The sequence below is a fragment of the Ahaetulla prasina genome, chromosome 4, assembly GCF_028640845.1.
Source record: "Ahaetulla prasina isolate Xishuangbanna chromosome 4, ASM2864084v1, whole genome shotgun sequence".
Classification (NCBI taxonomy): domain Eukaryota; kingdom Metazoa; phylum Chordata; class Lepidosauria; order Squamata; family Colubridae; genus Ahaetulla; species Ahaetulla prasina.
In genome coordinates, this window is record NC_080542.1 from 5,500,018 (window position 1) to 5,518,200 (window position 18,183).

An 18,183-nucleotide genomic window follows, 5' to 3' on the forward strand; every position below is an offset into this window, starting at 1 on the left:
CTTGTTGGGTTGCAGAACTGAACCAGACAGTTATAGAGGTGCAAATGACAGACTCAATAATTCCTCTGTAGAATTATGACACATCATCGTAACATCATCGTAACATATGACACATCATCGTAACAATAAACAGCTGCAATTCCATGTCTCCTTGTCTAACGCCAATATTATTCAAATACACAGATATTTCTAAAATATTTAAAATACTATCTCCATTTTGATCATACTGAGTCCTGCATTTTATTATATCTAAAATATAAAATTTAGCTACGCCAGTAATCCTTGACCAGAATTGAGGCGAGAATTTTAGTCTCTAAGCAAGGCGGTTTATGAGTCAGATGGACCCTTTTTTTGGGGGGGGGGGCACATTGTTGCGTGAAACCTTGAAGTCGTTAAGTGAATCATGTAGCCGTTAAACGAATCTGGCTTCCTCCATTGGCTTCGCCGGCTGGGATGGTTGCAAACAACAATCACATGACTCCATCGTAAATACATAATACACATACAAGTAGCCCTCGACTTACAATGGTTCGCTTAGCAACCGTTCAAAGTTACAACACCCCTGAAAAAAAAGTTGGTTGTTGTTTCTTTTTTCTTTCACACTTACGACCGTTTCAGCATCCCCACGGCTCTGCGATCAAAATTCAGAAGCTTGGCAACTGTCTCGTATTTATGACCTTCGCTGGGCCCCTGAGGTCATGCGATTCCACTTTTGCGACCTTTTTGACCGGCAAAATCAACGAGGAAGCCAGATTCACTTAACAACGGCAAGGATTTGCTGAACCGGGGCAGCAAGAAAGGGCGTAAAACGGGGCAAAGCTCCCTCAACACAATGTCTCCTAAACGTTGGGCTCAATTGTAGCCATATGTCATGCTCCCGGATTTCTGAATCTGCGGGGGAAGATGAGCTGGAACAGGAGCCCAACAAAAATTGAGGGAGTGGCTTCCCCCCGGTTTTGGAGGGAAGTGGGGAAGGGCAGAGCCAGTCTGGGCAGGATTTGTCAGGATTCGAAAGGTTTGCAGACAGGGAGGAGCAAGAGAGACGGAATTCAGCAAGGACCACTTCCTCCTGATCCTAGAGCAAGGAGGGTGGAGAGAAGGCGAGAACAACGCAGACTGAGCCGGCTACGACGGAGGAGAGTGCTCCGACCCCACCTCACAAGGCACACCTGGGGACTGAGATGTAAAGAGATGCCAGTGGGAGGGGCATTTGTCGGGAACAAGCACTGAATCTGTGGAGCCTCATGCGCACTTGCCGACGCGTGAAAGTTTATTGTGCTCTGCCTTGTGAGGGCTTGCCCGGTTCGCTGGCATCACTGAACTTCTTGCTCTGGTTACCGTTTTGCAAACCTTGCTTACTGGATTTCTGGCCTTAGTTACTGCTTTGTTCACCTTGCTTACTGGACTACTCGCAGCCAGAGGCTGCCGAAGGTGCCTGTGGCAAGCTTTGCTCCGGGACTTGTAGTAAATGTGGGGACGTTTGAGAACAAAGTTGGATCCATAAAGGGGAGTTTGTGCCACCTTTTTCTCTGGCTGTGTTGCTTTCGTGCCACGCCCCGGGGTCATCCCATCCTACGTCGAGGACGACCTGTGTGTAAATTTTGATCTCGGGTGACGTTGGGGATGTTAAGCATGAGGACCGGTTGCAAGTGACTGATTTCCAGCACCGGTGTAAATTTGAAGAGTTGCCAAGGGTGGAGGCTAGGCAGCCCGAAATAGCTAGGTGTTGTGGCTCCAGCCCCCCACCCCCGGGCCTGGCCCTCTGCCAGAAAATGACTCAGATAGTGAGGGGGAAGGGCTGTCAGGGCTCCCCTCTGCAGGGCTGGCCTCTCTGGCTCAGCTCCAGGAGCCAGAGGCAGGCCAGGTGGAGGAAGTAACGAGGCCTCTGTCTCCTGTATCTCCCTCCACCCAGGCAATGCTTCCAGAGCCAGCTGTGGACAATCAGTCCTGGTTAGATCCCAGGTTTCATAGACAAGCGAGGCGGGAACAACAGAAGGAGGGGTGGGGCAGGCCTAGAGAGTGCTGAGTCACGGAGCCACACTCCACAGGGTATAAAAGCAGGAGGGGCTGCTCTACTACTTCATGACGGACAAAACAAACTGACTGGAGAACACTTGAGCTGAACTATTTGATTGAGCATTTGGCCTGGAGTGCTGTTTGTTCCTGACTTCCTGGTTGCTCTGGTAACGAGCCTCTGTGACGCCGGCATCAGGGAAGATAAAGAAAACCTTGGCAGACGATAGCTGGTTTGCTGCCAGAGCTGTTAGTTGCCGTGGATTAAATTGCTGGCTAATTGAGTCAGTTCACGTGCCTCCTGGACTGAGATGGGGACAGAACACTAGGTTTTAAGATCTTACAGTCGGCTGACTTTTCCTCGAGTACGCGGGAACCACACAAGCGCACGACACATTAATCGGATAGTAGCTAGGTTGAAGATAAAACAAGCCTTCTTGGTTGGAACATGGTTTCCGATAGAAGACCAGAATACTGCTTTTCACAATGACCGAATTGCCCTTCGGTGTGGAGGTCCTCACTTTCTGCTGATGGGTCGTGTTGAAGGACAGACAATGTTCGCAAGAGCAGGATGCCTGCCAGAGGTTCTGCGGGTAACGGGTGGCGCTGAAATCCTTCCTGGGGGGGAGAAAAGGAGAGTCGGGTAAGAACCGCACTCGACACCAGGAGCCCAGCTGAGGGTGTGGGAAGGGGTGAGCTCCTTTTCAAGATGGACATCTATGAGGGATTCTCAAGTCATCAAAGGTCGTGGTTGACTTTTTTTTTTTTTACAAGAGAAAACTAGAATTTCTGGTTTTTCTCTTGAAGACATTTTGCTTCTCAGCCAAGAACTTCTTCAGTTCTTTCTTTTTCAGAGCCGAAGAAGCTTCTTAGATGAGATGGGAAAGGTGTTCCGAGAAAAACCAGAAAGTCCAAATTGCTTCTTGAAAAAGTGCCTTGGTGATTCCTGTTCAGTTTTGCGGGATGGGTAAGAATTTAAAACAACAGAATGACAAAGTTGGAGGGGACCATGGAGGTCTTCTAGTCCAACCCCCTGCTTGAGCAGGAGACCCTAGAGGTGGGGACAGAGAAGAAATAAGCAAGGGGAGACCCCTGGAAGAGATGGCACCAGTTCAGTTAGGTTAATGTTTTTCAAACGTGGCCCCTTTAAGAAGGGTGGACTTCAACTCCCAGAATTCATGTTGGCTGGGGAATTCTGGGAGTTGAAGTCCACCCGTCTTAAAGGGGCCACATCAGGGGTGAAATGCTCTGAAGTCTGCTACCGGCTTGCTTTGCGAGCACAAGCGCACTGCAGGTGCTAAGAAGCCTTTTCTGAGTCTGCAAAGGTAAGTAGAACAGCGAGGGGGGCGGGAACAGCTGTACTGCACAGTTTAGATTTGCTAAAAAGCAGGATTTCCTTCTTTCTAGCGAATATAAATCGCGCGGCACAGCTGATTGTCGGAATTTCTTTTTACCTTTTTAAACATTTTTTTACTAAAAACCGGAGAACCGGTAGCATTTTTTAACTACCAGTTCAGGTGAACCGGCCTGAACCTGTTGTGCCTCGTCCTCCCTCCTCTCCTCGGCCAGGCCTCTCCCATCTCCACCCGGGCCTGTTATCAGACTCAGAGTCTGATAATGAAGATGAACGGCCTGTCATGCCTCCAGCCCCCGGCCCTGGCCCCATGCCCGGAGAGGATGTCAGGAGTGAACAGACAAGCCCGATAACCTTCACTCCTACAGCGTGTGAGCAGGAAGCCAGCCACGTGCTGGAATTACTGACAGCAGACCCAGCTGAAGAGAATTCAAAGTGGGAGGATCCTCGCTTCCGGAGATCTGAGAGGCGACGCCAGCAGAAGGAAGGGAGGGGCAGGCCTGGATAAATGTTGAGTCATGGAGCCACACCCCACAGCCTATATAAAGGACCTGCTTTTGGCATTCCAACCTTGAGTCAAGCAAAGTCTCATCTGAATCACAAAGTCTCATCTGAATCACAACTTGGACTCCTGCCTGCCCTGATAATCCTCGAAGGAATTTGGCAAGCTGCAGAGCCTTCGTTGCCACGTTTGATACGGACTTCCTTGTCCCGGTCGTCAGAGGGGGAGGGGGACACGACAGAACCGGTAGCATTTCACCCGTTGGGCCGGGTTTGGAAAAAAAAAAATACACAGCTAGATTTAGTAGAAAATGAGATTTCAACAGCAGCCTTGAGACTTGTGCGGAAATCAAACCTCCTATATCCAAAGGCTGCCTTGGAAAATTAATGGAGTTTTAGCAATTTATTTCACAATTGCAAGAAATTTATCAGTTAGCCATTGTGGTCGTAAGCCGAGGACTTGCCTTAAATTGAAGTGAAGCAGGCTTGGGAAGGCCGGGGGTGGGGGTGGGGTTAAGCAGATGCAATTTACACACACTTGCAAGCAATTTATCAATTGCTAAATTGCTTGCAATCGTGTATAAATTGCATCAGCTTAACCAATCTGCTTCCCCCAACCTGTTTCCTTTGAATTTAGGGGTAGTCCTCGGCTTATGACCATAATTGGAATGACAGCCAGAATTTCCCTTGCTCAATAAAGGAGTTGTGCCTGATTTTACAGTATTTTTTTGCCGTGGTTGTTAAGCGAATCAGTGCAATTGCTAAGCAAATCACACCGTCGTTAAATGAATCCAACTTCCTCCATTTTGGCTTGCCAGAAGCTGTCTGGAAAGGTCGCAAATGGCGATCGCGTGACCCCAGGACACAGCAACCATTATAAATACATGCTGGTTGCCAAGCAACCAAATTTTGATCACGTGACCATGGGGAATGCTGCGATGGTCGCAAGTACGAGGACCTGTCTAACTGTGCCATGCGTCCCACAGAAATGACCTTCAATTCCTGAAAACTTTCAATAAAATTTGGAAGAAAAGGCGCTAAGGAACCGAAGACACCTGAATATCTTTGCTTTCTTTTGCCACGGTCATTCTCCAGATAATCCTCGATTTACGACTATTCATTTAGCAACCATTCAAAGTTGAAAAAAGTCCCCTGCGACCATGTTTCACATTTACGACCGTTGCAACATCCCCATGGTCACAAGATCAAAATGAAGACGCTCAGCAGCTGACTCGCATTTATGACGGTTAAAATATCCTGGGGTTGCCTGATCCCCTTTTGTGACCTGCTGACCAACAAAATCAACGGGGAGGCCAGATTCACTTAACAACCAGGTTCCTAACTTAACACCCGCAGCAATTCACTTAACAACGGTGGCAAGGAAAGGTCGTAAAAATGGGGCCAAACTCCCTTAATAACCTCTCTTAACAATGGGCTCCATTTATAGGTGGTTTTTTTCTTACTTGTAACTCCAAGGAGAGATGGATCGTTGGGGCACGGTGCTACCAGACGTCGCTCGGCAATTCGTGGCTGAATCCATGGCGTAGCGAAAAGCGGAGCCCGGATCTTGCACTTGGAAGCGTGTCCCCAAATCGTGAATCCTCTGTTGATCGCAGCAATCATGCTCTGTAAAGCACCCGTGGGCGTGGCGTAGCAAGGAAGCTAAGAACACGACGCTGATGACGGCCTGGAAGCGGGAAGAGACAATTGGAGAGGGGAGTGGAAGGCAGGCTGGCAGTGGGGCAGGGGTCCCAGGGTGCAAATCGGGGTTTTCCAGAAGTTTCAGGACTTCCCACCCCTCCAAGGGTGAAATGCTCCCAGTTCGCACCGGTTTGAGCAAACCGGTAGTGATAAAAACTACCAGTTCGGGCGAACCGACAGTTTTAAAAAAATCTACCGGTTCGTCCAAACCGATCTTTCTGATGATCAGCTGTGCCACACAGTTTATATTCTCTAGAAAGCAGGAAATCCTGCTTTCTAGCGAAGCTAAATCGCACGGCAAAGCTGATCCTGCCCCTCACTGTCCTACTGACCTTCCCAAGCCTTCTTTCCCCCCTTTTTTGGTTGCCACAAATACACACGCTGCGTTTTTGAACTGAGGAAATTAAGTCTGGCCAGGGAAAAGGAAAGGGACGGTTGGATGTGGGGATTAAGACGCCAGGCTAGAGGATGGGGAGGCGAGTTCTAGTTCTGCTTGGGGTAGAAAGCCAGCTGGGTGAGTTTCAGCTCGTCGGATCATTAATTCATCCCCCCAAAAAAACTGCAGGGATTAACTGTGGGCTGCTGGGATCAAGACTGACTTGGGAAAGAGAAAAAAAAGGAAGGAGAGAGGGAAAGAATGACGTGTAAATGGGGAGAAGGAAGGAAGAACACGGGAAAGAGGAGAAGGAGAAGGAGGGAAAGAAGAAAGGAGATAGGAATGGTGGAAGGAAGAAAGGGAGATGGGAACGAGGAGAAGAAAGGAAGGAAGGAGATGGAAAGGAGGAGAAGGAAGAAGAGAAAGAAGAAAGGAGATAGGAATGGGGGAAGGAAGGAGATGGAAAGGAGGAGAAGGAGAAGGAGGGAAAGAAGAAAGGAGATAGGAATGGGGGAAGAAAGGAAGGGAGATGGGAGTGAGGAGAAGGAAGGAAGGAGATGGGAATGAGGAGAAGGAAGGAGGGAAAGAAGAAAGGAGATAGGAATGGGGAAGAAAGGAAGGGAGGTGGGAGTGAGGAGAAGGAAGGAAGGAGATGGGAATGAGGAGAAGGAAGAAGGGAAAGAAGAAAGGAGATAGGAATGGGGGGGAAAGGAAGGGAGGTGGGAATGAGGAGAAGAAAGGAAGGAAGGAGATGGAAAGGAGGAGAAGGAGAAGGAGGAAAAGAAGAAGGGAAATACAAATGGGGAAGAAAGGAAGGAGGAAGAAGAAAGAGATAGGAATGGGGAAGGAAGGAGAGAGGAAGGAGGAAGGAAGGAAGGGAGATGGGAATGAGGAGAAGAAAGGAAGGCAGGAGATGGGAATGAGGAGAAGGAAGGAGGAAGAAGAAAGAGATAGGAATGGGGAAGAAAGGAAGGAGGGAGAGGAAGAGAGGAAGGAAGGAGATGGAAAGGAGGAGAAGGAGGGAAAGAAGAAAGGAAATAGGAATGGGGAAGAGAGGAAGGAGGAGGAGGAAGAAGAAAAGAGGAATGTTGGAAGGAAGGAAGGGAGGTGGGAATGAGAAAGAAGGAGGGAAAGAAGAAAGGTGATAGGAATGGGGGAAGAAAGGGAGGGAGGGAGGAAGAAAGGAAGGAAGGAAGGAGATGGAAAGGAGGAGAAGGAGAAGGAGGGAAAGAAGAAAGGAGATAGGAATGGGGGAAGAAAGAAGGGAGGAAGGAAAAAAAAGAAAAGATAGAGAGGACCCAGCCAAACCCATTTCCCTCATCCCAGGAGGACCCTTCCCCACCCGCCAGAGGCCGTTGAAACCTTCTTCTTCCAGGCCGGATTTGGCCCCATCCCCTCCGCTGCCTTTCCCAGCCAGGGGCCAATTTCAGAGGCCACCCCATCCAGCAGACACCCCCCACCCGCCTTATAGCTGGGCTGCCGGGTTCCAAGGGAGCAGCTTTCCAGGACTTACCTGGCCCAGGTGGTCCATGGTGGTGTGTGTCTTTCTCCAGGTACCTGCCTCCAGGTATCTCAGGTAAGACCTTTGAAGCTCCAATGCAGCCCGAGAATCCTGATTTTATTGTCCCACAAAGTTTCCATTCCTGGTTACCTGGTTTGCAAATGAGGATAGCCCTTCCTGGATAAAAGGTGTGTGTGTGTGTGTGTGTTTCTTTTCTTTTTAAATTCCATTCAAACATGGATGGAATTTGAAATGGGGGGGTGGGAGGGAGGGAGGGAGGGAGGGGAACCCCCTTTGTGGGGTGGGGAGAGGGCCCTCTACTCCTTCCCCGGTTTGTTTTGCAAATGAAAGAATTTGCTTTTACAACTGGAGGGATTTTATTTATTTATTTATTTATTTATTTATTTATTTATTTTTATTTATTTATTTATTTATTTATTTATTTATTTATTTATTTATTTTTCATTTTTATTTATTCATTTTTATTCATTTTTATTTATTTATTATTTATTTATATTTATTTATTTATGTTTATTTATTTATGTTTATTTCTTCATTTTTATTCATTTTTTTATTTTTTTTTATTTTTATTCATTTTTATTTATTCATTTTTATTTTTTTTATTTTTTTTTATTCAGTTTATTTTTATTTATTCATTTATTTTTATTCAGTTTATTTTTTTTATTTATTTATTTTTATTCATTTTATTCATTTTTATTCATTTTTATTCATTTTTTATTCATTTTTATTTTTATTTATTTTTATTTTTTATTTATTTATATTTATATTTATATTTATATTTATTTATTCATTTTTATTCATTTTTATTTTTATTCATTTTTTATTTATTTTTATTCATTTTTATTCATTTTTATTTTTATTTATGTTTATGTTTATTTATATTTATACTTATTTATTTGTTTGCCAAGCGTATATACAGATAAAACTATAAACGTGGTTTTGAAGATGGTTTTGGTCGCGTTGGTGGATGACCTCTGGAGGGCCAGGGACAGGGGTTGCTCCTCTGCCTTGGTCCTATTAGATCTCTCAGCGGCTTTTGATACCATCGACCATGGTATCCTGCTGCGCCGGTTGGAGGGATTGGGAGTGGGAGGCACCGTTTATCGGTGGTTCTCCTCCTATCTCTCTGACCGGTCGCAGACAGTGTTGACAGGGGGGCAGAGGTCGTCCGCGAGGCGCCTCACTTGTGGGGTGCCTCAGGGGTCGATTCTCTCGCCTACCCTGTTCAACATCTATATGAAGCCGTTGGGTGAGGTCATCAGTGGTTTCGGGGTGAGTTATCATCTATACGCTGATGATACTCAGCTGTATTTTTCCACCCCGGACCACCCCAACGAAGCGGTCGAAGTGCTGTCCCGGTGCCTGGAAGCTGTACAGGTCTGGATGGGGAGAAACAGACTCAAGCTCAATCCCTCCAAGACGGAGTGGCTGTGGATGCCGGCACCCCGGTACAGTCAGCTGCATCCGCAGCTGACTGTTGGGGGTGAGTTAGTGGCCCCAAAGGAGGTGGTTCGCAACTTGGGCGTCCTCCTGGATGGTAGGCTGTCCTTTGATGAACATCTGGCGGCCGTCTCCAGGAGGGCCTTTTACCAAGTTCACTTGGTGCGCCAGTTGCGTCCCTTCCTTGACCGGATGCCTTATGCACAGTCACTCATGCTCTGGTTACGTCTCGGTTGGATTACTGCAATGCTCTCTACATGGGGCTGCCCTTGAGGTGCACCCGGAGGCTGCAGTTAGTCCAGAATGCGGCTGCGCGAGTAGTAATGGGAGCCACTTGTGGCTCTCACGTAACACCACTGCTCCGTAGTCTGCACTGGCTTCCTGTGGTCTTTCGGGTGCGCTTCAAGATTTTGGTTACCACCTTTAAAGCGCTCCATGGCTTAGGACCCGGGTACTTACGAGACCGCCTGCTGTTACCCTATGCCTCCCACCGATCCGTACGCTCTCATAGAGAGGGTCTCCTCAGGGTGCCGTCCGCCAAACAGTGTCGGCTGGCGGCCCCCAGGAGTAGGGCCTTCTCTGTGGGAGCATCAACGCTCTGGAATGAACTTCCCCCGGCCTACGTCAAGTGCCTGATCTTCGGAGCTTCCGTCGTGAGCTAAAAACATACTTATTTATTCAAGCGGGACTGGCATAATAGTTGATTTTAAATTGGGGTTTTATTAATATTTTTTTAAAAAAATTTAAATTTAAATTTTGATTATCAGCCTTTTTTTGTAATTTGCTATTTTTTAATTTGGTTTTAATTGTACATATTCTGTGTTTTATCTTTGGCTGTACACCGCCCTGAGTCCTTCGGGAGAAGGGCGGTATAAAAATTTGATAAATAAATAAATAAATAAGATACGAAAAGGATAGGAGTAAAAAAGGGACCTTAGGACCTTAGATTCCGTCATGGTAATGGCAACAGAGTCGGAAGGGACCTTGGAGGTCCTCTAGTCCAACCCCCTGTACTAGGTATTCGAACTACCGAACTACCGAGCTTTCTGACTATTCCCCCCACCCCAGGCCATCTCAAATTCCTGACATTTAAAAGACCCCTCTTTTGTCACCTCCCCAACTATGGTGGGGTAACAGATAACGGTTTCCAAGTGTCGTCCCCCCACTGGTGCATAATGGTAGCATTTGAACTCGGAGCCCACTGTGTGTGTGTGTGTGTGTGTGTGTGTGTGTGTGTGTGTGTGTTTGTGTTTGTGTGTGTGTATGTGTGGTGATCTCACTGGAGAATCCTGCTGGGCCAGGATCAGTTCATTCACGGAGATCAAGCCTCAAATGCAAGATGGAAAAGGCCGTAAATCTTCCCGGCTAGATTTTAAACAGATAGAGTGCCACTAGAACTGGAGGCTCTTCAGCACACCTCAGCTCACAAGGTGAGCGGGTAGAGGGAAGGAAGGCCTTCGACTTAAGACCGCAAACGGAGCCCAACATGTCGGTGGCTGAGGGAGACTGTCATTAACTGAGCGTAGCTCCATTTTATGACCTTTCTCGCTGCAGCGGTTCAGTTCGGAACACGGTCGTTAAGTGAGTCTGGCTTTCTGGGCTTGTCCGAAGGTCTCAAAATGGGATCATGTGACAGACACCCCTGGAACACTGCAACCGTCGTAAATATGGATCTGTTGCCCAGCGTCCCTATGTTGATCATGTCACCATGGGAATGCAGCAACAGTTGTAAGTTGTGAAAAGCCGGTCAGAAGTCTTTTTTTTTCCCGGTCACTAAATGAATGGTCACTAAATGAATCGTTGTGAGGCGAGGCCTTACGAAATGCGAAAGACCTGTGAACAAAAGGGCGCCACTTTTCTTTGCGCAGGACCTCAGAGCGGCCATCTTGGTTAGACAGTCTGGAAGAGGCTACACAAAGGATAAGCCACCATTTGGGGTTAATGGGCACCTTTTCACGGTTGACCGGGGAGTATGCGGTTGGCCCGTTCACAAAGTGCACCCCCAGATTGAAGAGGGGGAGGAGCCAGTGGTGAAATCTGAACCGGTTTGGTATCGGTTCGCTGGCTGTGCGTGCGCGCTGCAGGCGGGCAGGCGCAGTTTGCTCCAAAGGCGCGTCGCTCAGCTTATCGTCGGACCGTTTGTTTTTTACATTTTTTACTACCGGTTCGCGCAAACCGGCCCGAACCGCTAGCATTTCACCCCTGGGCGGAGCCTGCTCATTTGCATAAGGTCTGCCCCATCGGTCCATTCACAAAATGGATGCCAGGTAGGTGGGCGTGGCTGCCAAGGCGAGGGAGGGTTGGCGCACTCACAAAATGGCCGTCCCCTCCCTCAGGATCCTTTCTGCTGCTTTTCACGCATGCCCCCTTTCTTATTAACCCTTCCTTTTTACAGATAATCCTCCAATTGCGACCAGAATTGAGCCCCAAATTTCTGTTGCTAAGGGAGACGTGTGTTAAGTGCCTGTTTCCTCATTTTACAACCTTTCTTGCCACCGCTGTTAAGTGAACCACGACCGTTGTTAAGTGAGTCACACGGTTGTTAAGTGAATCTGACTTCCCCTTTGACTTTCCTTGTCAGAAGGTCGCAAAAGGGATACTGCAACTGTCATAAATATGAGTCAAGCAGCCGAATTTTGATCACCTGACCCTGCGGACACTATTGTAACTTCGGTCACTAAACAAACTCTAGTAAGCTGTGGATTAGCTGTATTTGCAACATAAAAACAGGCTGACTGGCCTACCTTGCAGGGTTCTGCTCATCGTAGCCTCTGCCTTTCCGAACTCTGCACATGCCTTTGGGCAGCCGTTCCCAGGCAGCCGATCCTTTAGAAACAACCCCAATATATATCCAGGTAGTCCTTGTCTTATGACCACACCCGGGAACACAACTTCTGTTGCTAAGCAAGGCCTGATTTTGTGACCTTGGCTTTTTTTTTTTTTGTCACGGTTGTTAAGCGAATCGTGAAGTCGTTAAGTGAATCCAGTTTCTCCTAGTGACTTTGCTTGCTGGAAGCCGGCCGGTTGATCACATGACGCCCAGAACGCCAAAAGCTGCCAAACACCCAAATTTTAACCACGTGATGCCAAAACAGTCGTAAGTGCGAGGACCGGTCATATGTCGCTTTTTAAAGTCATTCAACTAATGGTTGTAAGTGAAGGATTACTTTGGATTCGAAACGGGTTATTATTTCACTAAAAAAATTGGCTTTCAGAGTTATTCTAAGGCCTCGTTCACAGTATAGAGACAGTCCTCAAATTACAACGATTCGCTTAGTGACCGTTTGAAGTTACAATGGCGCTGAGGGGAAAAAATGCCATTTTGACCGTTGTTCACACTTACAACCGTTGCAGCATTCCCCGTGGTCACACGATCAAAACTCAGAAGCTTGTCAGCTGATTCGTAGTTATGAAGGGTGCAGGGTCCCAGGGGGGGTCACACGTCCTCCTTTTGCGACCGTCGGATGAGCAAACTCAGTGGGGAAGTCGGATTTGCTTAACAACTGTGTGCCTCACTTAACAGCCACAGCGATTCCCTGAACAATGCCGGCAAGAAAGTCAAAAAATGGGGCAAAACTCACTTAACGGCCATCTCGGTTAGCAACCGAAATTGTGAGCTGCATTGTGGTCCTAAGTCAAGGACTACCTGTCGTTTGCGCTGAGCCGTGGAGGTTCTTCAATGGCAACGTTTAAGAACTGTGGCAAGAAATTTCGGACAAAACTCCCTTAAAAGCTGTCTCGCTTAACGACGGAACTTTGGGGCTCCGTTGCGGTCCGTAACTCGAGGAGTCTCGGCTACGGCTCTCGAATTGATCAAAACGATCCCCGTGGGTTTCTTTGAGAAAGTCCCCAGTGGTGGTTTTTATGGCTAAAGTGCCACAAACAAAGGACCAACAACTAGTAGGAAAGAATAACGAAGTCAGAAGGGACCTCGGAGGTCCTCTAGTCCAACCCGCTGCTCACGCAAACACAATCACATCAGGGTTGCTAGGGGGAACGAAAAAGCGGAAGCGGCAACAACAGGAAACCTTAGTCCATTCGCAGGTATCCAAGCAACAACGTTCATACCTGACAACAGGCTGGGGTGGGGGGAGAACTTGGGAATGCCCCACAGAAAGGGATTTCCTTGTGGTTTTGGGAAAACAAAACAAACTCCAGTTCCCTCGGAATTTTATAACCTTTTCCAGGAATTCCCCCTTGCTGCCTCTCTGCCAGGTCTACCTGAACTCACCTGGAGGACAATGGGTGCCTTTGAGACACAGCAGGGAACAAGGTCCCAGGTGAGTCAGAAGGCATTCCACAGCTGCTGCCTTTATCAGATGCTCCAGCCTGACCTTGATAGAAACACACAGACCAAGCTCTGCCCGGGTTAGAATTATTAGAATTAGAGGAATTAGAATTTAGAATTATTAGAAGTAGAATAATTAGCAGAATTAGAATAATTAGACGTAGAATAATTAGAATTAGCATCAGAATAATTAGTAGAAGTAGCAGTAGTAGAATTAGAATAATTAGAATCCTATTGTTTACTCATATATATGTTTATACACTATATAATCTTTTCTGTATAATACTTATATATATTGTGACAAAATAAATAAATAAATAAATAAATAAATTAGAATTATTAGAATTGGAATTATTAGAAGTAGAAGTGGTAGAATTAGAATAATTAGACTTAGACTTATTAGAACTAGAATAATTAGCAGAATTAGAATAAATAGAATAATTAGAATTAGCATTAGACTAATTAGAGGTAAGAAGTAGAATTAGTATAATTAGAATTAGAATAATTAGTAGTAGAATAATTAGCAAGAAAAATAATTAGAATCAGAATTAGAATAAGTAGAAGTAGTAGAATTGGAATTATTAGAAGTGGTAGAATTAGAATAGAATTAGATTTATTAGAATTAGAATAATTAGAATTAGCATTAGAATAATTAGAAGTAGAAGTAGCAGAATTAGTGTAATTAGAATTAGAATAATTAGTAGTAGAATAATTAGCAAGAAGAATAATTAGAATCAGAATTAGAATAAGTAGAAGTAGTAGAATTAGAATTATTAGAGGTAGAAGTAGAATTAGAATAATTATAATTAGAATAATTAGAAGTAGCAGAATTAGAATAATTAGAATTAGAATAATTAGCAGTAGAATAATTAGCAGAAGAATAATTAGCAAGAAGTAGAATAATTAGAATCAGAATTAGAATAAGTAGAATTAGAATAAGTAGAAGTAGTAGAATTAGAATAATTAGAGGTAGAAGTAGAATTAAAATAATTAGAATTAGAATAATTAGTAGAATTAGAATTAGAATAATTAGAAATAGAATAATTAGAATAATTAGAAGTAGAAGTAGAAGTAGAATTCTTTATTGCCCAAGTGTGATTAGACACCAAGGAATCTGTCGGTGCATAAACTCTCAGTGTACATACAACAATAGTCATAGATCATGATCATAGTCATTGTAAAAAATACATTCATCATAAAACATTAGTCTAGCGAGATTCTCCTTCGTCCAGGACAAGTACTTTTTTTTTCAAGAGACAACTGGACTTGCTGGTTTTTCTTTTGAAGACGTTTCACTTCTCATCCAAAGAAGCTTCTTCAGCTCTGACTGGACGGTGGGGGAAGGGAAGGATTTACCCTCCTTGCAGACAGCTGGTCCTTTGCATCCTCTTTAGGGAACCGTTGAGGCCACTTGGAAGTTTGTCTGTGTCCTCGGGGTCACCTGAGTGGTGCAAATAGAGGTGGAGCCTTCTTGGATGAACCGAGATAGATGAAGTTGTATCCTCTCCCCACACATACTGTTGAGAGAGGGCTGTTCAATTTGGACCTAGATGGCCTCTTGGACCCCTCTTTCAAACCAGCGTTCCTCTCGGTCCATAATGGGGACTTTGCTGTCTTCAAAAAAAAATGGTCTTTGTCTTTGAAATGCAAATGGATGGCTGAAATAAGTCCTGATGGGTTTCTTCTAGGTTGCGCCATGCGGTTGTGAAGTGGTTGGTTTGTTTCCTCCCAATGTCCAGATCTGCACATTTATTTATTTATTTATTTTATTAGATTTTTATACCGCCCTTCTCCCGAAGGACTCAGGGTGGTGTACAGCCAGATAATAAAAAACCCACAATATACACATTAAAACAGAAACTTAAAACCAAGCATATTGCAAAGATGGCCGAAATTTAAAAATTTAAAACCCTAAAATAATAACCCCAATTAAAATTTAATAAAACTTTTAAGCCAGTCCCGCTTGAATAAATAAATGCGTTTTCAGCTCACGGCGACAAGTCCGAAGATCAGGCACTTGGCGTAAACCAGGGGGAAGTTCGTTCCAGAGAGTGGGGGCCCCCACAGAGAAGGCCCTACCCCTGGGGGCCGCCAGCCAACATTGCTTGGCGGACGGCACCCTGAGAAGACCCTCTCTGTGTGAGCGTACGGGTCGGTGGGAGGCATAAGGTAACAGCAGGCGGTCCCGTAAGTACCCGGGCCCTAAGCCATGGAGCGCTTTAAAGGTCGTAACCAAGATCTTAAAGGCTCCCTGCATTGGACTGCATAGACCAGATGGCCTCAATGACTCTCTGAAAAAGGGTGCAAATGACCAACTGTCTCCAAGTTTAGTTTTAGTTTAGTTTAGTTTTATTAGATTTTTATACCGCCCTTCTCCCGAAGGACTCAGGGCGGTGTACAGCCGAAATAAAATACAGAGTATATACAATTAAAAGAAATTAAAAGAAACTATTAATAAATGGCCGATAATTTAAAAATTAAAAAATTTACAAATGTTTAAAATCTCTAAAACCCCAATTTAAAATCACTATTTATGCCAGTCCTGCTTGAATAAATAAGTATGTTTTTAGCTCACGACGGAAGGAGTATTAAATCCTTCCGTCCTCCACCATCCAGTCAGAATCGAAGTCGCTCCCTTGGATGAGAAGCGAAACATCTTCAAAGAAAAACGCCAATTGCATCTTGAAAAAAAAGCGCCTTTGGGACATAAAACCTTAGATACAACCCTTAATGAAAGTCACGGGATACGAAATAGGCTGTCAACATAAATCGTACTAGGATACTAAATAAAACATAGAAAAAACATAATAAAACATATCCCCTGATAGAGATGTGCCCACCGGGTTTCCGTGCATTCCATCAGGCCAGGGCCCAGGGTAGGGGTGGGGGAGTGGCGGTTATTATCAACGAGGGTCTTGAGCCGAGGGAGATCACTGTACCACAGATAACCGGATGTGAGTCCCTCCTTGTGAAGTGGGGCCGTGGGGTTCAGGTGGGTTTACTGATCACGTACCTAGCTCCTTGCTACGTGACAGAAACCCTGCCTGAGCTGTTGGAGATGATCACCGGGATGGCGGTGGAGATCCCCAGGCTTATGGTCATGGGTGATTTCAATTTGCCGTCGGTGGGGATAGCATCCACATCAGCTCGGGAGTTCATGGCTTCCATGACTGCCTTGAACCTGACCCAATTAGTGAACGACCCCACTCACATCGGGGGGAACACTCTGGATTTGATTTTTGTCTCTGGACAGTGGTTGATTGATCTGGAATTAGGGGAGTTAGTTATCAAACCCTTGTCATGGTCAGATCATTCGCTCCTTCAACTAGACTTTCGAACCGCTGACCCCCACCGCAAGGAGACAGAACCGACTCGCTGGTTCCGTCCCAGGCGCCTGATGGACCCTGAAGGGTTCCAGACGGAGCTTGGGCTATTCCCTGAGGATTTAGCCCACGACTCGGCTGAAGCTCTGGTCGCCGCCTGGGATCGGGCGGCGGCTGGCGCTCTAGACCGAGTCGTGCCTTTGCGGCCTCTGACCCGGTGCCGATCTCGTTTAGCCCCTTGGTACTCCGAGGGGCTGAGGGAAATGAAGCGCCGGAAAAGACGCCTAGAGAGTATCTGGAGGGTCAGCCGCTCCGAATCTGACTGGACACTAGTTAGGTCTCAAATTCAGACCTATCTAGTGGCGATGAGGCTGGCAAAACGGGAGTATTTTTCCAACCTCATTGCATCAGCAGATAACCGCCCAGCCGCCCTGTTTAGGGTGACCCGCTCGCTCCTCCATCAGGGAGCGGTAGAGGAACCCTTAAAGGGTCGAGCTGAGGAATTTGGACAATATCTGTTTGATAAAATCGCTCAAATTCGGGAGGGGTTGGACACAGACTGGGTGGATCCAGACGGGTGGAGGAGGCAGGTCTTGATGTTATTATCTGGGATGAGTTTGATCCTGTGACTCCTGAGGACATGGACAGGTTAATGGGGAGATTGAATGCGACCACATGTTTATTGGACCCGTGTCCCTCCTGGTTAGTTTTGGCCACCCGGGAGGTGACACGAGGCTGGCTCCAGAAAATTGTGAACGCTTCTTTGATGGAGGGTGTTTTCCCTGCCGCCTTGAAAGAGGCGGTGGTGAGGCCCTCCTCAAGAAGCCTTCCTTGACCCAGCTAGTTTATCAAATTATCGTCCGGTCTCCAACCTTCGCTTTGTGGCAAGGTTGTCGAGAGTGTGGTTGCACGACAGTTGCCCCAGTACCTGGATGAAAATGTCTATCTTGATCCATTCCAGTCCGGTTTCCGGCCTGGTCACAGCACGGAAACAGCCTAGGTCGCATTGGTTGATGATCTCTTGACGGCTCGCGACAGAGGTTGTTCCTCTGTCTTGGTCCTATTAGATCTCTCAGCGGCTTTTGATACCATCGATCATGGTATCCTGCTGCGCCGGCTCGGGGACTTGGAGTGAGGGGCACTGTTCATCGGTGGTTCTCCTCCTACCTCTCCGACCGGTCGCAGACGGTGTTGACGGGGGGACAGAGATCGACCCCAAGGCGCCTCTTATGTGGGGTGCCTCCGGGGTAGGTTCTCTCGCCTCTTCTGTTCAACATCTATATGAAGCCGCTGGGTGAGATCATCCGTGGTTTTGGGGTGAGTTGTCATCTATACGCTGATGATACCCAGCTCTATATTTCCACCCCTAACCACCCCAACGAGGCTGTTGAAATGATGTCCCAGTGCCTGGAGGCCGTACGGGTTTGGATGGGGAGGAACAGACTCAGACTTAATCCCACCAAGACCGAGTGGCTGTGGATGCGGCGGCCCGGTACAGTCAACTAATTCCATCACTGACCATTGGGGGCGAACTATTGGCCCCCACGGAAAGGGCTCGTAATCTGGGCGTCCTCCTGGATGCACGGCTGTCTTTTGAAGATCATATGATAGCCGTCACCAGGGGAGCTTTTCATCAGGTTCGCCTGATACGCCAGTTACGTTCCT